The sequence below is a fragment of the Oncorhynchus mykiss genome, chromosome 19, assembly GCF_013265735.2.
Source record: "Oncorhynchus mykiss isolate Arlee chromosome 19, USDA_OmykA_1.1, whole genome shotgun sequence".
Classification (NCBI taxonomy): domain Eukaryota; kingdom Metazoa; phylum Chordata; class Actinopteri; order Salmoniformes; family Salmonidae; genus Oncorhynchus; species Oncorhynchus mykiss.
Window position 1 is genome coordinate 52,991,291 of NC_048583.1, and position 9,761 is coordinate 53,001,051.

Sequence of the window (9,761 nt, forward strand, 5' to 3'; positions counted from 1 at the left end):
AGGACCAGGCAGTTTGGTGGTTTCAGACGGCTGGATTTAGGACCAGGCAGTTTGGTGGTTTCAGACGGCTGGATTTAGGACCAGGCAGTTTGGTGGTTTCAGATGGCTGGATTTAGGACCAGGCAGTTTGGTGGTTTCATACGGCTGGATTTAGGACCAGGCAGTTCGGTGGTTTCAGACGGCTGGATTTAGGACCAGGCAGTTTGGTGGTTTCAGACGGCTGGATTTAGGACCAGGCAGTTTGGTGGTTTCAGACGGCTGGATTTAGGACCAGGCAGTTTGGTGGTTTCAGACGGCTGGATTTAGGACCAGGCAGTTTGGTGGTTTCAGACGGCTGGATTTAGGACCAGGCAGTTTGGTGGTTTCAGACGGCTGGATTTAGGACCAGGCAGTTTGGTGGTTTCAGACGGCTGGATTTAGGACCAGGCAGTTTGGTGGTTTCAGACGGCTGGATTTAGGACCAGGCAGTTTGGTGGTTTCAGACGGCTGGATTTAGGACCAGGCAGTTTGGTGGTTTCAGACGGCTGGATTTAGGACCAGGCAGTTTGGTGGTTTCAGACGGCTGGATTTAGGACCAGGCAGTTTGGTGGTTTCAGATGGCTGGATTTAGGACCAGGCAGTTTGATGGTTTCAGACAGCTGGATTTAGGACCAGGCAGTTTGGTGGTTTCAGACGGCTGGATTTAGGACCAGGCAGTTTGGTGGTTTCAGACGGCTGGATTTAGGACCAGGCAGTTCGGTGGTTTCAGATGGATGGATTTAGGACCAGGTAGTTCGGTGGTTTCAGACGGCTGGATTTAGGACCAGGCAGTTCGGTGGTTTCAGATGGCTGGATTTAGGACCAGGCAGTTTGGTGGTTTCAGACGGCTGGATTTAGGACCAAGCAGTTTGGTGGTTTCAGACGGCTGGATTTAGGACCAGGCAGTTTGGTGGTTTCATACGGCTGGATTTAGGACCAAGCAGACACCACAGAGCGTGAGAACAAAGGCAGCTGTTGTCTGTGTGTTGTGCTTTTTCTCTGAGTTGTAAAAGCAAGTGGAGCAAAAACGGTGTACTCTTAACTGACTGATATAGCTGGCAAGGTAACTGCAGTTTAATTTAACAGAAAAAACAAGTATTTATTCCTGGTGCTGAGCTAGTAGTGTAACTGACATGTAACTTTAGCTAGTGTTTCATCCCCTCTCTACTGAAGTTCTGTCTGAAGTGAATGAACTAGCTAGCTAGCTAGTAGCTACCACAGCCAGTTCAGCTCTAGCCTCCAGCTATCTGTCAGGTAGCAGTGTCTAACAGCTCTTGTGTGTATGGAAATGTTTTGTAGCCTTTTTTTTGTTCCGTTTCAACAGCAGTAAATTAACTTGACTTGTTTCCTCCAGTTGATGTACCATTAGAGCTAGCCAAAAGTTGGCTGATGCTAGATATCATTTTTTGCCCCAATCACAGTCAGTACATCAATGTAATGTAATTGATCTGATAGTTTCCCTAACTAATTCCTGACTTTTTACACTGAAACTGTATGAACAACTCTACAGGCTTCACTGTCATGATGCACAGTTAGTACACAACACTATACTCAACATGTCTTAGCAGGATCAGATGGTGACAGGTGTCCCTGCAGGGTCAGACAGCCAGGGAAGACCAGTCAATGGAGCTCAGGTTTATTTTGCAGTATATTATAACAATCAGTTAATAGATACAAAATTACATCTTGAGTTGATGGGTAGGCTACAGTCTCAGTATAATGGTCATTTCAATAATTTAACACTTGATTCTATTCTTGGAAAATATAATGTATAAATGCACACCAAGGTAATTCTTCATCATGCCTCATCTGAGCAGGATCAGATGGTGACAGGGGTCTCAGCAGGGTCAGGCAACCAGGGAAGAGCAGTCTGGTGCGGCACTGAAGTTAACTTTTATTCACTTTATTATATCTGTGCAGCCAATACTGGACAAGCCAGAAGCTTCAAATAGTCTGACAAACCTCTATAGTTGATTTCCAAACTGTAAGGTTGATTCGCTTTTCACGATGACACAAAACATAAAAAATCAAAATGTGAGGAAGACCTGGGAGCCACTACTGATGATGATGAATGGATACAGATGTGTTTGAATGCCCAGTCATGTTCATATCATCTCAGACATAAATGACTGCAGTTTAAGACCATCCATAGAATGTACTAGTGCCATTCAAAAGTATTCACCCCCTTGGAGTTTTTCCTATTTTGTTGCATTACAACCTGTAATTTAAATGGATTTTTATGTGGATTTCATGTAATGGACATACACACAATAATACAAATTGGTGAAGTGCAATGAAAAAAATAACATGTTTCAAAAAATTCTAAAAAATAAAAACCGGAAAAGTGGTGTGTGCATATGTATTCACCCCCTTTGCTATGAAGCCCCTAAATAAGATCTGGTGCAACCAATTACCTTCAGAAGTCACATAATTACTTAAATAAAGTCCACCGGTGTGCATTCTAAGTGTCACATGATCTGTCACATGGTCTTTGTATATATATATATATATATATATATACCTGTTCTGAAAGATCCCAGAGTCTGCAACACCACCAAGCAAGGGGCACCACCAAGCAAGCGGCCCCATGAAGACCAAGGAGCGCTCCAAACAGGTCAGGGACAAAGTTGTGGAGAAGTACAGATCAGGGTTGGGTTATAAAAAAAAATCCAAAACTTTGAACGTCCCACGGAGCACTATTAAATCCATTATAACCTGCCAGAGACGGCCGCCCACCAAAACTCACAGACCAGGCAAGGACGGCTTTAATCAGAGAGGCAAGAAAGAGACCAGAGATAACCCTGAAGGAGCTGCAAAGCTCCACAGCGGAGATTGGAGTATCTGTCCACAGGACCACTTTAAGCCGTACACTCCACAGAGCTGGGCTTTATGGAAGTGGCCAGAAAAAAAACACATTAGGTATTCGCCAAAAGGCATGTGGGAGACTCCATAAAACGTATGGAATGGGATGTTTTTCATCGGCTGGGACTGGGAAACTGGTCAGAATTGAAGGAATGATGGATGTTTCAGTCTTCCAGAGATTTGAGACTGGGACGGAGGTTCACCTTCCAGTAGGACAATGACCCTATGCATACTGCTAAAGCAACACTTGAGTGGTTTAAGGGGAAACATTTAAATGTCTTGGAATGGCCTAGTCAAAGCCCAGACCTCAATCCAATTGAGAATCTGTGGTATGACTTAAAGATTGCTGTACACCAGCGTAACCCTTCCAACCTGAAGGAGCTGGAGCAGTTTTGCCTTGAAGAATGGGCAAAAATCCCAGTGGCTAGATGTGCTTATAGAGATGTGCTTATAGAAGCTTATAGAGACATACCCCAAGACACTTTCAGCTGTAATTGCTGCGAAGGGTGGCTCTACAAAGTTTTGACTTTGGGGGGTGAATAGTTATGCACACTCAAGTTCTGATTTTTTTGTCTTATTTCTGGTTTGTTTCACAGTAAAACAAATTTTGCATCTTCAATGTGGTCGGCTTGTTGTGTAAATCAAATGATACAAACCCCCAAAAATCCATTTTAATTCCACATTGTAAGGCAACAAAATAGGAAAAATGCCAAGGGGGTGAATAATTTCGCAAGCCACTGTACCTATTTAGGCAATCCCTATTGCTAGGTTGCTCAGTCCTGGCCCTGGAGGTCTGCTGTACTATTGGTTGTCACTCTGGCCTTGGCCTAACAAACCTGAAACCAATAACTCATGTTTCACTAAGATCCTAAAGCTGAGTGGGTTGTAGTGGGTTGGGGCACTGCAGGACGGTGGACCCCTAGGGGCAGGATGAGAAGATCCAGCTATATTGTGTGCAAGTAAACAGAGCTCTACTGTACTATTAGGCCTATGATATGAATTACAGTGCAAACCCCAGAGGAGCCTTATTGCTATTATAAACTTGTTACCAATGTAATTAGAGCAGTAAAACTAAATGTTTTGTCATGCCCGTGGTATACGTTCTGATATATATCAGAACACAATAAATACACTGAAATAAATTCAAAGGCTAAATACAAGTGCCTTTACAAGATGCTTTCTTAAAATAGATCAATTCAATTGTTAAAACATTTGAAGACTTTTCTCATCTCACAGTTACACACAGAGTTTAAGATAGACAAGCAAAGCAAATTACATAATATGTTTTCTATTTTCTGCGCAAATAATATCTGATCAAAAAGAGCTCTTCTCAGAAAAACACACACCTGACTGATGTTATCGGACTAGTAGGCTGTTCACTGATCATAGTTGTAGCCAAAACAATGACTCTGCACAGTGCACACAGTGAGAATATGATACGCTATGTGTTATTTTTGCCCACCTCCACCCTCCCATAATGGCACAAAAACATTATTTATTTGCAATTTGAAAGGATGTTATATGTGTCACTCTCTGTAGAAACAGAGTGAAACAACCTGAGTTTATTTTCATTGCTTATTATCAGTCTTTTTTTTAAAAGTGTTCAGCTAAATGTCCATTTAAGGACTATGGATGACTAGGGGTGAGAAGCATCCATGAGACAACCCTCCTCTGTGCCTTGGTAGCAAAGTGAAGTAAATAACTAAACTGGTTACCTGTTTCAGTTCAGTTGATAAGTAACATATCTAACATGGATAAGTCCAGTCCTTGTGGGTGCTGCTGGTTTTCCATCCTCCCTTAATCAGGGACTGATTCTAACTTGGAGAATCAGTCATGTGGAATATCTAACTTTTAACATATCAAAGAGCCAGGGACCCAGAGGAAAACCAAAGAATACCAGAAGTGCCCAACCACTGAGGACCACACCTGGTCCAGTGTGTGCTTTTACTTTTAAAGAAAATTATATTATAGACATACAAAAAGTCATTTTTGTATCTAGAGTCTAGAACAATGAAAGATGAGTGTTTATTTAATAATATGTTTTAATTTATAAAGTAATAATAAACTATATATTTGCTATGCAGGAAAATGACCAAACTAACTTTTTGTTATGAAAGGGCATTTTTCATCACTGATATTTCTTCTTGGATTCATACAAGGCCAAAGAGACCTATTGCCTTACTTGGCTAGAACGAATAGCTCCAGGAGCAGAGACACCAGTAGCAATAACTGTGGGACCATACACTTGGCCTAGACCTCCTGCTGTTGCTAAAAGCAGTGTCATCTGCCTAAAGGGAAAACTATACAGAGAAAATACCCATAAGGAGTGTCTCTCTAGGCAAAACATTACAACATCAGTAGAATATTCCTCCAATCATAGTGTCATATGCTTACCTGAGGTTAGTCACAAAATACTCACAGTTGTGTGTAAAGAGCTTATATGTCATTGTGCTGCCTTTCACTACTTCTGCTGTCTCCATAATTTCACTGGTTCCCCTTGGTTTGGACTTTCCACCCAGGTTTTTGTTGACTTTGTATTGGTTCTCTTCTGCATCATCCTTTTACTTCTCTGTTGTAACCCTGCATTTACAGGGATGTAACTTTTACTGATGGATGAGCTAATACTGGCGAGAACTACAGGAGGAAGCCACTGGGCACAGACGTCAGTTCAACGTCTAGTTTTGATTTACATTTGGTTGAGTTGTCAACTAGCATGAATTCAACGTGAAATCAACAAAAACATGTGGCTGTCCATGGTACTGATTTCTGTCTGTTTGCGTGTGTGTGCGTGCAAGTATAAACATTTTTGTTGACTCACCTTACTTGTAGACTAGTTGAACGCTGATGCCATCCTCCTCTCTTTCATGCTGGCTAAACGGTCTATGGCTCTGTCATACAGTACACTTTTTTGTTGTCATAGGCTACCTAGCTAAAATGCTGGCTATCCTAATTCCCTTGCATGGGCAACAATGAATCACAGAACAAGCTAAGTTAGATAGTTGATTGGTCTGAAGCCAAATCCAATCTGGCCTCCCTTGGGGGCGTTTTGTTGCACCAGGATAACCCACAGTTGAACTCAACTCAAAGCTGATTGGCAAATGATTTTATAATTGTTTTATCAAGGGAGGCCAAATGCTTGCTAGCATCAATCAATCAAATGCTACGGCTGCAACATGTTACACTCTTTTGGTCCAGACAGCATCAGATACATGGTCTACACATACTGAGACAGAGGGATGCTGTTTCCCTGTCCAGACAGCATCAGATACATGGTCTACACATACTGAGACAGAGGGATGCTGTTTCACTGTCCAGACAGCATCAGATACATGGTCTACACATACTGAGACAGAGGGATGCTGTTTCCCTGTCCAGACAGCATCAGATACATGGTCTACACATACTGAGACAGAGGGATGCTGTTTCACTGTCCAGACAGCATCAGATACATGGTCTACACATACTGAGACAGAGGGATGCTGTTTCCTTGTCCAGACAGCATCAGATACATGGTCTACACATACTGAGACAGAGGGATGCTGTTTCCCTGTCCAGACAGCATCAGATACATGGTCTACACATACTGAGACAGAGGGATGCTGTTTCACTGTCCAGACAGCATCAGATACATGGTCTACACATACTGAGACAGAGGGATGCTGTTTCACTGTCCAGACAGCATCAGATACATGGTCTACACACACTGAGACAGAGGGATGCTGTTTCCCTGTCCAGACAGCATCAGATACATGGTCTACACATACTGAGACAGAGGGATGCTGTTTCACTGTCCAGACAGCATCAGATACATGGTCTACACACACTGAGACAGAGGGATGCTGTTTCCCTGTCCAGACAGCATCAGATACATGGTCTACACATACTGAGACAGAGGGATGCTGTTTCCCTGTCCAGACAGCATCAGATACATGGTCTACACATACTGAGACAGAGGGATGCTGTTTCCTTGTCCAGACAGCATCAGATACATGGTCTACACATACTGAGACAGAGGGATGCTGTTTCCCTGTCCAGACAGCATCAGATACATGGTCTACACATACTGAGACAGAGGGATGCTGTTTCACTGTCCAGACAGCATCAGATACATGGTCTACACATACTGAGACAGAGGGATGCTGTTTCCCTGTCCAGACAGCATCAGATACATGGTCTACACATACTGAGACAGAGGGATGCTGTTTCACTGTCCAGACAGCATCAGATACATGGTCTACACATACTGAGACAGAGGGATGCTGTTTCCTTGTCCAGACAGCATCAGATACATGGTCTACACATACTGAGACAGAGGGATGCTGTTTCCCTGTCCAGACAGCATCAGATACATGGTCTACACATACTGAGACAGAGGAATGCTGTTTCACTGTCCAGACAGCATCAGATACATGGTCTACACATACTGAGACAGAGGGATGCTGTTTCACTGTCCAGACAGCATCAGATACATGGTCTACACACACTGAGACAGAGGGATGCTGTTTCCCTGTCCAGACAGCATCAGATACATGGTCTACACATACTGAGACAGAGGGATGCTGTTTCACTGTCCAGACAGCATCAGATACATGGTCTACACACACTGAGACAGAGGGATGCTGTTTCCCTGTCCAGACAGCATCAGATACATGGTCTACACATACTGAGACAGAGGGATGCTGTTTCCCTGTCCAGACAGCATCAGATACATGGTCTACACATACTGAGACAGAGGGATGCTGTTTCCTTGTCCAGACAGCATCAGATACATGGTCTACACATACTGAGACAGAGGGATGCTGTTTCCCTGTCCAGACAGCATCAGATACATGGTCTACACATACTGAGACAGAGGGATGCTGTTTCCCTGTCCAGACAGCATCAGATACATGGTCTACACACACTGAGACAGAGGGATGCTGTTTCCTTGTCCAGACAGCATCAGATACATGGTCTACACATACTGAGACAGAGGGATGCTGTTTCACTGTCCAGACAGCATCAGATACATGGTCTACACATACTGAGACAGAGGGATGCTGTTTCCTTGTCCAGACAGCATCAGATACATGGTCTACCCATACTGAGACAGAGGGATGCTGTTTCACTGTCCAGACAGCATCAGATACATGGTCTACACATACTGAGACAGAGGGATGCTGTTTCACTGTCCAGACAGCATCAGATACATGGTCTACACATACTGAGACAGAGGGATGCTGTTTCACTGTCCAGACAGCATCATATACATGGTCTACACATACTGAGACAGAGGGATGCTGTTTCCTTGTCCAGACAGCATCAGATACATGGTCTACACATACTGAGACAGAGGGATGCTGTTTCACTGTCCAGACAGCATCAGATACATGGTCTACACATACTGAGACAGAGGGATGCTGTTTCCTTGTCCAGAAAGCATCAGATACATGGTCTACACATACTGAGACAGAGGGATGCTGTTTCCCTGTCCAGACAGCATCAGATACATGGTCTACACATACTGAGACAGAGGGATGCTGTTTCACTGTCCAGACAGCATCAGATACATGGTCTACACATACCGAGACAGAGGGATGCTGTTTCCTTGTCCAGACAGCATCAGATACATGGTCTACACATACTGAGACAGAGGGATGCTGTTTCCCTGTCCAGACAGCATCAGATACATGGTCTACACATACTGAGACAGAGGGATGCTGTTTCCCTGTCCAGACAGCATCAGATACATGGTCTACACATACTGAGACAGAGGGATGCTGTTCCCCTGTCCAGACAGCATCAGATACATGGTCTACACATACAGAGACAGAGGGATGCTGTTTCACTGTCCAGACAGCATCAGATACATGGTCTACACATACTGAGACAGAGGGATGCTGTTTCCCTGTCCAGACAGCATCAGATACATGGTCTACACATACTGAGACAGAGGGATGCTGTTTCCTTGTCCAGACAGCATCAGATACATGGTCTACACATACTGAGACAGAGGGATGCTGTTTCCCTGTCCAGACAGCATCAGATACATGGTCTACACATACTGAGACAGAGGGATGCTGTTTCCTTGTCCAGACAGCATCAGATACATGGTCTACACATACTGAGACAGAGGGATGCTGTTTCACTGTCCAGACAGCATCAGATACATGGTCTACACATACTGAGACAGAGGGATGCTGTTTCCTTGTCCAGACAGCATCAGATACATGGTCTACACATACTGAGACAGAGGGATGCTGTTTCACTGTCCAGACAGCATCATATACATGGTCTACACATACTGAGACAGAGGGATGCTGTTTCCTTGTCCAGACAGCATCAGATACATGGTCTACACATACTGAGACAGAGGGATGCTGTTTCACTGTCCAGACAGCATCAGATACATGGTCTACACATACTGAGACAGAGGGATGCTGTTTCACTGTCCAGACAGCATCAGATACATGGTCTACACATACTGAGACAGAGGGATGCTGTTTCCCTGTCCAGACAGCATCAGATACATGGTCTACACATACTGAGACAGAGGGATGCTGTTTCACTGTCCAGACAGCATCAGATACATGGTCTACACATACTGAGACAGAGGGATGCTGTTTCCTTGTCCAGACAGCATCAGATACATGGTCTACACATACTGAGACAGAGGGATGCTGTTTCCCTGTCCAGACAGCATCAGATACATGGTATACACATACTGAGACAGAGGGATGCTGTTTCCCTGTCCAGACAGCATCAGATACATGGTCTACACATACTGAGACAGAGGGATGCTGTTCCCCTGTCCAGACAGCATCAGATACATGGTCTACACATACAGAGACAGAGGGATGCTGTTTCACTGTCCAGACAGCATCAGATACATGGTCTACACA